The 16,767-nt window shown below is 43.7% G+C and overlaps 1 long non-coding RNA gene across 2 annotated transcripts; it reads right to left on the bottom strand.

Moving 5' to 3' along the window:
- Nucleotides 1-1,442: 1,442 nt before the first annotated feature.
- LOC149919808 (uncharacterized) lies at nucleotides 1,443-8,207 on the bottom strand. 2 transcript variants are annotated; one of them, XR_016463697.1, is made up of 3 exons: nucleotides 7,820-8,207; nucleotides 6,753-6,986; nucleotides 1,443-1,757 (listed from the first exon to the last, which is right to left on the bottom strand). It is a non-coding gene; the product is annotated as an uncharacterized LOC149919808 (long non-coding RNA). The 2 variants fall into 2 exon arrangements; XR_016463698.1 differs by lacking the exon at nucleotides 1,443-1,757 and adding an exon at nucleotides 3,289-3,375.
- Between the last annotated feature and the right edge of the window lie 8,560 nt (nucleotides 8,208-16,767).

Below are 16,767 nucleotides of genomic sequence, written 5' to 3'. Positions count from 1 at the left end.
AGAAACAAAGAGCTATGCTTTCTCTCATATATGCTTCTTCTGTTTTAGTACCTTTGTAGTCCCAACCATTTTACATCAAGAGCTACTCATAAAGACTGTAAAATGAATCCTCACAGGAGATGGGGAATCAACAGTTTAGTAATGGGTTAGACAGCCTTTTCGTGTGAAGTTTGCCAATATGAGCCCAACCCACACCCAGCAGGGACTGCAAATTTCTATCAAGTGCTGACTGGCTGTCAGCTGATAGGAAACGAACCTAGTCCCAGTCCATTTCCTACTTGATCAGTGAACGTCAGAAATACCACCACTGCTGGAAACTGTCTCCCTTTTTCACTGGCAAGCCTGGCAGAAAGGCTAGAAATTGAACGAGCTGCAAGCTACTCTTTCTTCTCTGGGGAAAATATCTGAAATGTATTAACACTGGGAGCTGTAAGGAAAAAGCTTACTCAAGCATTGCTAGCATTAAACCTGCTCTGCTTAGAGGCTTGTTGCTGTTACTTGGATACTTTTTACCAGCTTCATATTTAGCATAAGCATAAAGAGATCCTCATGCAGAAAGAGAAGAATTGCAAGTGGTGTTTGAATTGCAAGGGCGTAAAATGAATAGGCTAGGCAGCTTTAACAGGTGAGTGAGCTTCCACACACCAGCTTGAAGATGTCCCAAATGCAACAGTTTTGCATTCTGAAGCTGTGCCAAGGAGAGGTAGAACTGCTCAGATGTCACAGCCAGCCTTTTTCAACCACAATGATTTTAACAAAAAATTGCCAGCTTGCTAAAAGCCAAAGTTTCTCACTAGTTCTGATGAAGCTTTGTTTAGGAAGGATTTTTTCAGATTAATAATTGAATCCTTACTTAGTGTGATTCTCTGTCCTAAATGGAGACCTCTAACCAAAACCCTTCTGGTGCTGGACACAATTTCACATCAAAGGAATGCACACAAGAAACTGCAGTCAAAAAGGAGGAAAGATCCAAAGCGTGCCAGTATTATGCTCCTCCACTGGCACAAAGGCAACTTGCTTCACTTTTCACACCCACACGATTGCAGTGGCCCAAAAGAAACACAAGCTCATATTTCACCTACATTTTCTCACTACATCCAAGTCTGCAGGAACAGATCTGGAAGATCCCCCTAAACATCTTTTCATCATTGCTTTAAATTCTAGTTTAGGAACTCTTCAACACAAGATAGAACAAAACTTAGCTCTGTGCAAGTACAGAGCATGTATTCATGTTTGCACATGCATGATTGTATGAAAGTGGATGCATACCACATGCCATGGGGATGCTGCTCTGGATACTATGAACAGAAGAGGCTTTCACCTGTGATTTTGCTAACTGCTTGGGTTTTTTTTCCCCAATGATTTCTCACTGGATTCGTCAGTCTGACAAGTGGAAGTGACAAGAAAGGTGATAGCTGGATTAATCTGTCACCAGTTTCAGACTGCATTTATTAGCATGATGCTTCAGAGTGCTGAAGCTTTGCTGCTGCATATATCCTGCAGCTAGAGGAGCTGAGGCACACGATCTTGTCTGCAGCCATCAGAGGCAGCAGAACCAGAACCAGAATTCAGATCTCCCGTTGCCTCATTCACTGTGCTAACTGTTCAAATGCTGCTTACTCACTGAGCTTGCATCCATGTATCCTGCTTTCGTTGCTGCTTTCACATTCTTGTTGATCAGAGCTCTCCCTTTAGCTATGCCTTTCAAGTCTTAGAAGCTGCAATGAATATGTATCAACATTTCAAAGCCGGAGATCCTGTGGTGGTGAAAAAGAAAGGGGACGGGAGAGACAGACACACAGGCAATCTAATTCATTTTTAAATGTCTGTAATTCATCCAAGAGCATTATCAATAATTACTAGAAGAAAGCGATAACTCACATCATGAAAAATCAGTGCTTCTGCAAAAAAGCTGGCAGCAGGCCTTACAGATATCTTGCACACCCAAAACCTTTCTTGAGCATGCTAATCAGCTAGGGGGTGGGGGAAAGGAGACCTTGCTGTCTGTTCACTGCTCTGGTGGCCTCGCCAGGGAACCCTGCTGTTCTGTCAGCTCTGTGCCTACGTCAGGCACTTTGTAGCCTCCTGCAGACAAACTAGGTGGATGAATGCTAGATATCATCCCTGACAGGAGCTATGGGTTTTCAGAGGAGCTCAGGGAGAGATGGACACAATATTCTCCTAAGTCTCCCTTGAAAGATCAAGCCATGATGCTCACTGTATATCCTCTTGGCTTTGCACCGCTGCTTCCTCTCAAATGTGATCATAGCTTTTCTATGCTTATGACAGGGCAATGAGGAATTCTGATAATCTGTTACACCATTTTCAAGATCATTCCTTTTAAAGCTATTTGTAGAGGTAGCAGAAGCAGTGTAAAGGTCTATAAATGGGTCAATTTTGCAGTCCCCAGCAGCTACCTCCCAGCTGCAGACCAGAACATCCACTGCAGACAGAACCAAGAAAGAGAAGACAGACTGGGGAGAGGGTTCTTGGAGAAGAGAGCTGCTTGTGTTAAAACTTTTGGTTCACTTGCAGTCACTCATAGCTGCCCAGTTCTTGGACTCAGTGCTACTTGAGCAGTGCCATTCAGGTCTGTCCCCATCTCTTAAAGAATCATTGAATCATAGAATCACCAAGGTTGCAAAAGAGCTCCAAGATCATCCAGTCCAACTATCTACTTACCGCTGATAATTCTTCACTAAATCATGTCCCTTAGTACCACATCTCCACAGTTCTTGAACACCTCCAGGGACAGTGACTCAACCACCTCCAACCTGTTCCAGCACCTGACCACTCTTTTGGAGAAGAAACTTTTCCTAATATCCAACCTGAATGTGTTTACATCATTCCAATGCTGTCAAACACAATGACAGAAATGTTTGTTTTTTCCTTTTTTTCTTCTGTAGCAAATCATATACAATGAAAGTATTCCAAAGAATGGTAAGATTAAGTTTACCTGTGATACAAATTTTAGAAGGTTCAGGAGTTTTCAAGTGAATGTGATGTTTCTCACTTGTCCCATTGCTACCTCCCTCAGTCCTATTTTCATGGGCTGCCAAAACTTTGTTCAAACACAGAGCCCTGACAGAAATGAGGATGGGGTGCAAGGATGCTGTGCCACTTTGCAGATCTCTGCATTAGTCTGTGAAGGATGAATGACCATTGTTCCACCCACAGTACCATAACCCACATGAAGCACCTCCAACACCAGGGTAGGAGAATCTCTGGGGTTCTGAGCCTTTGGTACAATCTCCAGCCTGCCCTCTTCCCCAGCTCACCAGCTCCGTGGGGGCAGAGTTGTTGGCAGTTGTCCCATGGTGTATCTCTGTGGTCATGTTGAACCTCAGGCAGAAAGACAGCTGAGACCACAGTGTCCTAAACCAAATGGAGAGATCTGCTAGGGCTCATCAGTTTGAGATTTTGTCCTCCTCCATGGCTAGGACTGACCAGAATCTCATTGCAACACAGAAAGTCACAGCTTTGAGTTACCCCCAGTACAGGCCCTCTGTGTTGGGCCACAAGCAAAGAACATTTGGCACGTTCAGGCAATACAACGGCAGCTGCTGACTCTGTGGCATGTCTCATGAAACTGCCAAACACCTGCACTCTCCAGTTGGCATCCAGTTAATTAACAGATTCAAAAGATCAGCTTTCTGCCTGAAAACCTATACATTTTAAGTCCTGCAGGTACATCTGGCACTTTTAACTGGGAAGAAGCCACCTGGGCTGGTTGTCTCTGGGCCACAGGTATGGTGGAAGACTCTCTGGTCTAAAGCCACCTGCCCCAGTGGCAAGGGTAACCATGATCCACAGATGGATGAGCAGCTTTCAAAGAATGCTTAGAGAAGTTGATGTTCTTTTTTAGAGATTCTGCTGCTGAAGTCTTTGTTTGAAACCTGCCTGTGTGTTAGAAAACAGACTTCCTGTATACTTGGCATGACCTCATACTTTCATACATACCTCAGAGGCTTGATAAACTCATCTATTTAATTACAGAAATCAAATGGTTTTTAGTGGTGCTTTACTGTTTCTTGTATGATGTCTGCTGCTCTGTACTGCAAATGGGTTACTTTGCACTGGCCTGAAATTCAGGAATCCATATGCTACACAATCTTTGCCTTAAGCCTCAGGGCACCGATTCCCTTTCAAAACAGGACATTTTTCTCACTGACAAAGTGACCTTAGAGCAAATGCACCCATATACTTCAGATAAAAACATTCTTCAGTCAGAAAATGGGAGTTTACCACAGAGAAGATTTTCAGCAGGAAAACACCTCGTTTTCTCTCAAAAAAGCAGAAGTGTCTGGGTCGATTCCAACCTTCCTCCACCTCCAACTTTTCTTTGTTCTGTGTTTCCCCCTGTACAGGAGCAGCATCTCATGGGAAACAGAAATGCCCATCTTTTAGCTCCTTTCTCCCCACAACCATTCACACACTGTGTGCTGTGCTGTCTTTGCACCTCAGGAGATGAAAACATGCCATTACCCTTGGAGCACTGAATTGGGATTATTCTGGGTCTGTTTTTTGCTTTGTTTCCCCTCCCCCCCCCCCCTTTAATTCAGGTCTAGTTTAGTACTTGAGCACTCCATCTGTTCACGTTACTGCCCAATGTCTGCTGAGAGCACCTAGCCCTGTGATGGCATCACTGCACTGGGTAACAGCAAGTGACATCACTGGGAGCAGGTCGGTCCCCTTGGATAGGGAACTGAAAGCACCAAGTCCTTTTCAGATGATCAGTTTCTTGAATAGACTGGACTTGAAGCTCTAGGCAGGAAATGGAAACCTAGAGTTTGTTATTTCAGCTCTAAAACTGTGGCTCAAATGCCACAACAAAGACAGTAAAAATCTGTCTGTGTTGGGGCTTTCTCTGCTTTGTGAGTGTTGTGAGTAATGATTGGAGCTATAGATTAGCTGTAAATGAAAACCCAACTGGTATGTCATGATACTGTCATTCCTATATCCATTCCACTCAGCAGTATATTGTAAGGTTGTAATATTGTCTGCATAATCAGTGGGTGTTGTTGCTATTTTTTTTTCCTTAAGCATATGATGGACAAACAACTTCTCCACTTCACATTTAAACCACTTTCATTGTTTCTATTCATCTATCCAGGATAAATTATATGGGGGAAGATGTGTAGGAGATGAAATTGTCCTCTATTTTTATCTGTTTGGCTTTTTTTTGATGATTTTTTTTTTAAACCGACAAAGGAGAGACAACAGATGAGGTACGTGTTGACACAGAGGAGGGTGGAAAACATAAATAGCTGGTATCAGAGAAGCAAGTCCTAAAAACCACTTGACTGTTTTGGGGCTGGGGCAGTCTGTGAGATAAGATAATGGTTTTCTTGTCCTCTTCAATCTTTTTATCTAGCCTTACAATCTCTCAGTTATTTTTTATGGGTTTCTTAAAAACAAAAACAAACAAAGATCCTATTTCACAGGGATTAGAGTTTCCATGGAGAGCTGTGGCTAGTTCGTGGCTTGGCTATAACAACAGCCCAAACCTGTTCCCATCAGCCCCGAGACACCATGGACACACCAACATGCACACGGAGGAACACATACGTGCACATGCCAACACTACATCTACAACAGAGTTTTAAATGGTAATTTTGCGTGGGGAAGTGCCAGATAATAGCTCTAGAAATGGAAGCCAATTGATCACAGATCATGTACAAGATTTGAGCTGATATGAATCAGGAGGCCCTTGGTGTCCTTGTCAAGTCTGCCTGTGGTGTCCCAGCCTCCACAGCCTAATTATTCCTTGGCCTCTTCAGGAAAATGACCGACAAGGCCTTTGATGACAAACAAAGCCACTGTTTTTTTCTGATGTGGAGGCTGACCACTGAAAATAAAGAAACTGCTGGTTCTTTCTCTGGCCCTTCTGCAGACTGCTCTCCAAGTCCTCTGGCCAAAATGAGCCTGGACTGGAAAGAGCAGCAGATAAACAAAATCACAAGGATTTTAGAGAGCCCAACTGCCTGGGCAAACAGCTTGCTTCTGATTTTACGTATTAAGTGGGCTTAGTCTTGCAGCAGCACAGTCTGACCTCACTGCCTGTGCAGGAGACTGATGCAGAAAGGTGTTCAGTGCCTGCAGGCAGGCACTCTGCACAGGTCAGCAGCTGACTTCTGCTGCAACAGTGCTCTCTGCTCACATGAGAAAGGCATTCAAGTGAGAGGAAGGTCTCACAGTGTTATTTAGCCTGCTCTATAGCTCTAGCAAGTTGTAAGGCTAAGAGAAATAGTCTGATAATGTTTGGACATCGATTTCTGGCTTCTGCTGTCTCCAGAGCAATTAAATGAGGCTGACAAGGAAGGGAGGGAGTGGTGTGGGAAGCAGAAAAATGGTGCTTGCTATTTGAGTCCGGACCATGAGGATTGGGCAGAGCCTTTTTCACATGCACTGACTGTGTGCTTTGGATGCAGCATGCAGGGACAGACCAGCTGGGGGGTTAATGTGAGGGGGTGCAGCCCCTACCGTATGAAGGACAGGGTGGCCAAACACAGAGACATGGTGGGTGGATGGAAGAAAAACATGATTCTACCCAGCCTAAGCTGAACCAGAGATTTGTGGAACCGAGTGACTGAACCCATAAGAACCAGACCAGTGATCAAACTGGGCTGTGCTACATTGTGCTGTGCCATTCTAGTCTATTCATTCCTTCTCTTCTCCACATAGGATTTTCACAGCTTCACCATTACTGAATGTATACATTTTAGAAGATATGCTTATTATTCCCACAACACCTGTAGACTGTAGTTCTCCTGCTGTGCTGGCTCTCTTCTTGCTCACTGCTGGTGGTAGGCGACGGGGACTCTGACAGAAGGGAGAAAAGCCAGCTTGAGGCTTCTCTTGAAGCACTGAGCGTGTATCAGGAGGAATTGTTTGCAGCATAATGGCGGTACGCAACTCTTGAACTGCAGGCTAGGAGCGTGTGCTGGGCAGCTGGAACAGCAGGAGAATTAAGACTCGATCTGCTTCTGTTAAAGGCAAACAGGATTTTAGTCATTGCTTTCAGATGGAGCAAGATTGAAACCCAAGATCAGAGTCAGCTTGGCAGTTTGCTGTTTGCCTACTGATCTCACGCCAATATCGTCTGCATTGGTGCAGGGGAGTGCAGGAGCCCGGTCAAAGGCAGGGGGGAATAATTAGCAGTGCTTATTAAAAGCTCTGACGATTATTCATTACTGCTGCTGTTGGCCACCCTGTTTTACAGCGTGAGCTCTGAGCAAGGAGGCAGGGGGAGGGGGAAGGGAAAGCAAATGGGGCCCTTCTTCACCCTGGTGGTCCAGCGGCCGTCTCTTTTCCAGAAGACGGATGTTGAGCGCTGAGTACCTCTGCAGAGAGCTAATGGCCGACATGGCATTATTACCAGCTCGCGATGAGTTCCATTTTTTTTTTTTATGATAGTAATTTGTTACACCGGTTTGCCACACGCCCGCTGCTTCCTTGTTAATCCAATAATCTATATGAGAAAAGCAATTTGACATTCCTCCTTCCCATCTGCCACCCATCACCCAATCTATATCTTAACTATCAGTGATTTATTAATGGTGCCTGCATTAAGCACATCTCCGCTTCGTTGGTGCCTGTGTTCCCTCCCTCCTAGAGATGCTCTCTGGATACATTTAGAGAGAGCAGAGTCAGCATGGGGATGAAAAGCAACAAGAAAAGCACCGAAGCCAAGGGAATTTGGGACGCTTTGGTCAAATAATACCAGGTGAGGGAGTCCAATGGCCCAAAGTCCCCTCACATGAGACTCAAGTCAAGACCTGATGCACTAGAAAATTCAGGGACCCTTTGTCAGCATCACCTTGCATCCAGCATGGATCACTGGACAATGGCTGCTGATCATCCCCTTTCAGTGGGCTCAGTCCAGCAGATGTCAGATTATGCCTCAACAAGATGAAACAAACACGTTCACAAGCTGCAGAAATAATGGAATACGGTCTCCAGTATCCTGGGTTCCCTGAAGTCTGAAAAGGGCAAGTTTGTTAGCTTTTCTTGTCAGCGGCAGAATGAACAGCACATCTTTTCTGCGAGCACATATTTTCATGACACTTGTAAGAACACTGTATCTCCAATGCTCATATCCTTCAGCAAGGTTGGCTTGAGATTGGTTGATGAGCTCAAAAGGTATTGGAGGTGAAGGGCATTTGAGAGGCTAACGTACACGCACATGGACACACATGCTCCTGTGCAATCACAAAGGCCTTGTTTCCTTAGAAACCAAGCTAAAATCTACTGGCAATATTTCAGCCTGCTTGCCAGTATCAGTAAGGAGCTCAGGGAGCACTTCAGTCCTGCAAAATGAAATTCTCTTTTGCTTTCTAAGGAGTTCTGTGCTTGAAATTAGATTTGGGAAGAGCTGCTTCTTGCACAGCTTGAAGCTTGCACCATTCCACATGCGTGGGTCGCAGGGCTGGCATTCCCGGTCATTCACCTTTCATTCTCAAAATTCAGTCAGCATCCTTGCATGTGCAGACTGAGTGTTGCAAGCAGGTTTCATTCATTCAATTACTCCCCATACAGCAATTGTACACACGCTTACCATACAGCCCCACATCTTGCTGTATTTCCTTGTATGCAAAAAGCATGCTTAATGGCTTTTAATTTAACTCGTATAGGAAGTTCAAAAAAGAACATTCAAGTTTATATCGAAGTTCAACACGCACATCTTTCCTGTCATACCGTTGGAGATTTAAAGATGTGGAGTGCACATATCAGATAGCGAGTGCTGCATAATTTAACAGGACCAGTTTTTGTCCTGTTAAAATCTCTACTCTATAGAAAGTTCATACTATAGATTGGATACGACAGGGGTGTGGGCAGCATGGCAGAAGACATCTTCATTTCATTTTTGCTAACAGTTCTTCTCAAAGGGACTTCATTAATTCAGAACAGCATAGCAAGACCTTTTCTGTAATTACTATTATTTTTAAATTCCAGGAAAAAAAAGTCATTAAAGAACAAAGTGCCATAAGGAGAGCCAGATTCCTGGGGAACAACGGCAATGTGAAGACAAAGCGTTTATAAGCAAAACTGAAATGGAGTTCATTTGCAGCCTGACTGAAAGTGATGCAGTGAATGAACCGACAACATCCACCTGCTCCAGATGTGGAGAGGCAGAGGACAATCTATGCTGGGCTGCCCATTTGCCTTCTGAGGTACCTGGCACAACCGGGATGGTTCATACTCAGACTGCATCCTGTCAGCAGAAGGGTAAATGGGGAAACAAATAGATTCACAAGGGTCTGCAGTGTCTGAATGGGAGGCAAAGCAGTTTCCTGTTAGCCTTGTTGCCATATTGAGAAGTGGCTTATTTACTTTTGCAGAATTTTTGCCCCTTGGTTGCTGATAAACTGTGTTTGAAATGCTGCTCTTACTACTCACCTCCCCAACCACTTGCAGAGCCTCAGGATGCCCATCTTAATATTGCTGAAGTCTCCCAGGGTGAACATTTTTGCCTTTCCCTTCCTCTAGGCTGAGATTTGCATTGGAGTTTTAGGAAATGAGTTAACCCACATTTATGAGATGTCAGTATCATATGGACTAACTACTTCATACAAAATGAAAAATCTTGGAATAAACCGACTGGAAAGAACTCTCCTTTAGGATATGAGTGATCTGGTTTGAGGTTTTTCTTCTTTCTCTCTCTCTCTCTTTTTTTTTTTTTAAAGCATTTTCATTGTTAGATGCGGTATCCATGTAGTGTCAAGAGTCCTTGCTGAAGTTTTGGGTTTTAGTGTGCCACTGTGCAATACAGTATTGAATGTGAGAAGTGCTGTCCCTGGTTCAAAGAGCTTTGCACGTAACTCATAATGAAACAAAACCAAGTGTTTTTGGTAAATATGCTATCTCTTAATGATCATGAAATCAGTCACGACCGTACAGTAATTATAGCCAAATCTGATTAATAGATAAACAGTTCTTTCCTCCTCTCATTTCTCCCTGCCTAATATTCCTCAAGTAGAGGCTGATGAGGAAGGGCCCGTGTTAACCTAGCTGCCTGTTCCATTCATTCACTCATGCTGATGAAGAGACAGACTCTGCCTCAATGGCTTGAAACTATATTTCAACCCGAGATTTTGTGAGGTAAATCTCTTTTATACCCTCCTACTGGAGCTGTTCCACTTTCCTATAACATATTTAAATCCTTCTCCTGTTGGATTTATAAAGAGATTGGCTACATGCATTGCATGTGTAGTACAGAGCAGAGCAATGTGAAGACTGACCTTAAATTGCTTAAGAAAGTTCTGTGGCAGAGGACGTAGACCTAAAATGGGAAAACCTGAGTATTCCAGTCTCCAGAGATGGCAAATGCTGCCCCTCTGTGCTTTGTGTGTCTTAGCACTGTGCTACTGAATAAAGCAGTATCTGCCTGCAGTCATTCATTGCGAAGCGTACTGAAAATGGAAAGGAATTTTTTTTCATTTCAAACTGAATGAAATGTTTTCCCTGAGCCAAAATAAGCCAAAAATAAAAAGAAAAAAAAAGAAAAAAAAGAGAGAGATTGTTTGTTTGTTTGTTTATTCACTGATTTGGCAAAGAAATTCCCCTAAGCATTTGAATTCTGGCTCAGATCACAACTACTACAATGTTTTGTCTTTTCCTTTTTCATGTTCATCTGTCAAACAGCAACAATAGTTCTCCACATAGTCCTGCTGGAAGCGAGATACAATGGCTCAGAGCAGCAAATGGTGGATAAGGGAGGGTGAGGCAGCATAGGAGGACTATGCAGACTTAGGGTGTGTGTGGCACAAAGGTGTCACAACAGCTGGAGAGTAAGGCTGAGCCATGTGGAAGCAAAGTGTATGAGCAAATCCATTCCTCTCCCTCCTCCTCCCCACAGTCATTGTTTGTAGTCTCTGCTGCACTCCCTTCTGGAAACAGAAATATTTTGAGAACTGCATGATGCCAGCTTCTCCAACTGACTTTCTCCTCATGAGAAGAACAAAACCCCAGAAAAACAAAACAAAAGAACAACAACAAAAAAACCTGCAGGAATAATCCTGGAAAGCATTTTAATAAAGAGTCCCATAGACAAAAATGGGAAGCACATCTTTGGTGTATGATCCTGCAAAAATGTAAGAAGAATCTGTGTATTTGCTCCGGGCATTCCCTTAGGCTGCCATGCCTTAATAGCATAATGATAGAGAAAACTAATGCAAGAAAAAGAGCAGAGAATATGGAGCAGAGGGAGGGAATTCAGGCTCAAGATGGATCTTCATTTCATGTATTCCCCTCCTACTCCAGATAACACCAATTAGCTTGATCAGTAACTCTTAAAAACTGGGGCTTTTGATGTGTCTTAGGATCTTGGGTTAGTCTGGATTTTCTCTCTCCCAAAATAGCTCTTCAGCAAATATTCTGAATAAATGATTTTAACCTCATCCTCTACATCCACAGCCTTATGTTAGGAAAAAGGAAAGTCAGCATTTTGCATTGTAAAGCTGTCTGGTGCTGAGTATTTCATGAATTGCAGAGGGGCCAGATGATGGATTATTTGCCCCAGCTACTTTGTGCAGAAGAGCTCAGCTGATACTAGTGTAGGAAGAAAGACTTTGTTAATGGCTGCAGAAAACACAAGAGAGAGCTGAGAACAATTTGCTGGGAGAGGGAGGGAGACAATAGGAAGAATTTTGATCTCAAGGTATTTGTAGCTTTGTAGATCTATGCAGTTATCTTTTCAGATGTTAAATCATTTTCTCCTTGTAATCTGGTTGTGTTGTTTCTTGTTTTGCTTTGCTTGTTTTCTTTTTTCCTCCTAAGGTATACTAAATATGTGTAAAATTCTTACAATCAAATGTGAAAGAGCAATGCTGGATAATGCTTTGCCAACAGCCAAGCTGCCCTAAGCTGACATTACTCCATAAGATATCTGAAATTTTTCTTCAGTGGAAGATTCAGGGGAAGAAGTGTGCTGAGCTGATGAACTTTTTGAGCAGGTGAGTAGATTGTGAGTAGATTGCCAGGCTGAGAAGTATCCAGCAATCAGAGAGAGAGGTTGATGCGTGCTATTGTGCAGTGATGTAGGCTGACCAACAGAGTTGTCTTAAGTTCCTGCAGGGGGAAGAAGCTAAGCAAGCTACCAACCATGAGGAGGCAAATGGCAAAAACATTCAAGATGAGAGAGACAGGACCCTGGTGTCTGCTCAGAGCAGAAGAGGGAACCTTTCCCTTGCTCCTGAAGCATCGTATATGAAGCTCTGGGGATGAAAGGGGAAGAGGATGAAGATAGTGATTCAGAACCAGAAAGGGACAACCATGTCAAGACGGTTTAACCGAGGACCCAAGTCAGAACTAGTGCCACCACTGGGCAAAGGATCTTAGTTATTGGAAATTCCACTCTAAGGGACACTGTGACACCCATTTGACATGTGGATAACCTCTCGAAAGAGATTTGCTGCCTGCCAGAGTCCTGCATTCAGGACATGAGGAAGAGGCTACGAGGTATGGTACTGGAGGACCACACTACCAGGTATAGTACTGGAAGACTACTATCTGTTTCTGTTCTTTTAAGCTGGCTGAAACTAGGAAATTACAAAATATTAAAAGAAAAAATGTTGAATGGATTGGGAGCACAAGTAGCATTCTCTTCCATCTTCCCAGCTGGAGATTGGGATCCAGGCAGGAGGAGGAGAACAGATCAGTTGAATGAACAGCTGCGTAGATGGTGTAGAGCTTTAAGTTCTATGATCTAGGACAGCCAATAGATCAGGCACGTCAACACTGGATGGGACACAACTGACCAGGCGGGGCAAGAGTATACTGAACAGCAAACTGGCTAGCCTGATCAGCAGGGCTTTAAACTAGATTTGATGAAGGAATTGAATGTACTGCTGAGAGACAGAAAAAAGCCAGAGAACACTGTCACTTTAGGAAGCAGAAGGGGAAAACTTCAGATTTATCGAAGTAGATTTGGCAGCAGGCTCCTTCAGGAAGGTAATGTGGCCAATAGCTCAGCTGAAGTGCCTCTGTACCAATGCACACAGCATGGGAAATAAGGAGAGGTTGGAAATCATGGATCAATTAAAAACTATAACTGAATAAATGTGGTGGGATGAACTGCACAACTGGAATACTACAGTCAGAGGCTACAAGCTTTTTAGAAGGGATAAGCAAGGCATGAGGAGTGGGACAATTGCCCTCTATGTTAAAAATTGGATAGACTGCAAAGAACTGCCTCTGAGAAGCAGCCATGACCAGGCTGAGAGCTTATGGCTTAAAATTAGGGACAGGACCAATAAAGGACATCTGGTGGTCAGGGTCTATTACAGACCACCTGACCAAGGAAAGCCTGTTGATGGGGCCTTCTTGCATCAGCTACAAGAGATGCCACACTGAGATGTCTGCTGAGAAGAAAACATAGTGGGCTGCAAGCAATCCAGAGGAATCCTGGAATCTGTTGAGGATAACTTCCTGGTCCAGGTATTGGTCAGATCCACCAGAAGTGAAGTTTTACTGGACCTGATGCTCACCAGTGCAGATGGGATCATTAAAGAGGCTAAGACTGGAGGCAGTCTGGGTTGTAGTGACCATGCCCTGGTCAAGTTCATGATCTCGAGGAATGTGGGCCTGGCAAAGAGCAGAGTCAGGACCCTGAACTTCAAGAGAGCAATCTTAGGACTATCTAAGGAATTATCTGATTATATCTCCTGGGAAATTGTCTTTAGGAACAAAGGAGTGGAACAGAGCTGGCAACTCCCTCAGGACACCTTTCTGAGAGCATAAGAGCTCTCCATTCCCCAGAAGAAGAAATCAAGCAGAGGAGGCAGGAAACTGGCATGGCTGAACAAAGACCTTCTGGCCAAACTGAAGGAAAAGTACAAAAAGTACAGGCAGTGGAAACAGGGATAGGTGGCCTGGGAAGAATACAGGGATGCCGTCTAAACATGCAGTGATTGAATCAGGATAGCCAAGGTGCAGATGGAACTGAACATGGTGAAGAACATGAAAAATAACAAGAAGGGTTTCTTTAAATACGTTGGTCAGAAGAGACAGGCAAAGGAGGGTGTACCCCCTCTGATAAATGAGAAGGGAAGATTGGCTTCAACAGACATGGAGAAGACCAAGGTACTCAATGAGTTCTTTGTCTTGGTCTTCATTGACGGTCAGGCTTCCAACGCCTCTCATGGCCCTGAAATTCTAGGTGGGGGTCAAGGGAGCTAAATCTTTCCCACCAGAAGAGCAGAGCAAGTTGAGACTACCTCGTGAGGATGTACAAGTCTATGGAACTGGACAATGTTAACTCTAGGGTCCCGAAGGAATTGGCTGATGTGGTTGCCAAGTCACTCCATCATATTTGAAAAGTCGTGGCTGTCAGAATGTCATGGTTTTATGACTTTTTGTTGTCAGTATTCCTCATCATAACATCATGGAGTACACTGGGAGTTAAGGAGTTAATACTCCAGTTCTGTGTACTATTGATATTTCTGGGTTCTCAGAAGAGAAGAACTACATATCCCAAAACACTTTCATTCCATTCCCATTTTCCATTTAGAGGGAAAGATAAAACTGCTCATGAGTCATGAGATGTCCCCCCTTCTTTCACTGCTCATCACTGTGGTGTGTGCTTCCTAGCCATCTTGCCTTCAACATTAGAGTAAGGCCTTTGGTTTTGGACACTCTCTTTCTCATTTTATTTGATTTATTAGCTTCAATTGAAATTACATTATATTATATTGTGTTATCTTGCATTCCACTATCATATTTAGTAAATTAGTTTTCTCCCTTATCTTGTTGCTGCTGGTTTTTTTGTTCTTAGGACCATTTCCCAACACCGCGCTCCCTCCTCCCCCCACTCCCTCCTCTCCTGGAGTGGGGGTCTGTGGGTCCCTCTATCCTATCAGTCACGGAATTGGGCCAAACCAGACCTGAAATCGTTGACAGAGATGAAGTTCTCAGTAACTGGAAAAAGGGAAGCATCACTCCCATCTTCAAGAAGGAAAGAAACAAAGATGTGGGAAACTACCAGCCAGTAAGCTTCACCTCTGTGTCTGGAAAGGTCAGAACAGACCAGCCTGAATGAGATATTAAGGCACATGTGAGTTGATTTGAGACTTATCATCACAGCTTAACCAAGGGCAGATTTCTGACTAATCTGGTGGCCTTCTATGATGGAATGATGGTTTTGGTGGACTAAGGGATGGCAACTGATGTCATCTGCTTGGACTGGTGCATGATCTTTGACATGGTCCTGCATCACATCCTTATCTCTAAGTTGGAGAGGTATGGATTTGAAGGCTGAGCTATTCAGTGGATAAAGCTTGATTGGCTGGTCACAGCCAGAGAGATGTCAGTGGCTCTATGTCCAGGTGCAGGCCGGTAACAATGGTATCCTCCAGAGGTTCATCAAAGGACTAGTGACCTTCAACATCTTTATTAATGACATAGACAGTGAGATCAAGTGTACCATCAGCACGTTTGCTGATGACACTAAGTGAAGCTGATTAATGCAGTTGACACAATAAAAGGATGGGATGACATCCAGACAGACCTGGACAAGCTTGAAAAACGGGCTCACATGAATCTAATGAGGTTCAACAATGCCAAGTGTGAGATGTTGCACTTGGGTTGGGGTAAACCCATATATGCGTATAGACTGGGAGAAGAACTCATTGAGAGCAGCCCTGTGGAGTAGGACTTGAGGGTCCTCATAGATGAAAAGATGAATAAAGAAAGTGTGACAGTAACGAGACAGGTGAATTCTTTTCTCTTTTTCTGCTGAATCATTTGTGTCCCACGAGCTGTAGTTTCTGAGATGGCAAAATAATGTGCAAATTCAAACTGATTGTGAAGTAAAAGTAAGGAGAAGACAGAAGCTTATAGTGTCAGCAAGGAGATTATTTCAGCCTTCTGTATGAGGAACTGGAACCCAAATTTTTCCCACTCCCAAAAAGCATGGCCAAGCCACCAGGCTACAATCCTCTGAACCAGGCCACTGCCAGTTGCTCCAGTTGTAGCTGCCTTGCTTTGCAATCACATACTGACAGGGAGAAAATAAACATTTTGTCACTTGGCTCTCCTGCAACAAAAGCATTTGACGATGTGGATATTAAGTATAAAGAATGGCCACCTGTGAGAAAGAAGGAGGTGACTGTCCCCTTCTACTCTGCCCTTGTAAGGCACCATCTGGAGTACTGCATCCAGGCCCGGGGCCTCCAGTACAGGAAGGACGTGGAGCTGTTGGAGTGGGTCCAGAGGAGGACCATGAAGATGATGAAAGGACTGAAGCACGTCTCCTATGAGGAAAGATTGAGGAAGCTAAGCTTGTTCAGACTGGAGAAGAGAAGGCTCTAGGGAGATCTTATTGCAGCCTTCCTGTACTTGAGGGGATCTTATAAGCAGGAGGGGACTGACTTTGCTCCCCCATTGGGTTAGATGTTAGGTAGAAATTCTTTACTCAGAAAGTGGTAAAGCACTGGGACAGGCTGCTCCCCTGGAGGCATTCAATAATAGGTTGGATGGAGCCCTGGGCAGCCTGATCTGATGGGTGGCAACCCTTCCCACAGTAGGTGGGTTGGAACTGGGTGGTCTTTTAGGTCCCTTCCAATCCAAGCCATTCTATGGTTCTGTGATTCTTATAATAGTTATATAATTCATCTTTCCTTCATATTTTATTAATAAAATAAAAGAAATTGAAAACACTTGAAAAGATATTTTTCCTATTTGTATTGAAAATGGTTTGTCTTTGATGAAAGCTTGTTTTCTCGAGTCTTTAAAAAAAAAAATCCTAGCAATTCATACTTTTGTAAAAAT

This window comes from Phasianus colchicus, chromosome 1, assembly GCF_987193195.1.
Source record: "Phasianus colchicus chromosome 1, bPhaCol1.hap1.1, whole genome shotgun sequence".
Lineage (NCBI taxonomy): Eukaryota > Metazoa > Chordata > Aves > Galliformes > Phasianidae > Phasianus > Phasianus colchicus.
The sequence above is the reverse complement of the archived record's forward strand: the minus strand, read 5'-3'. Positions and strand labels throughout refer to the sequence as shown.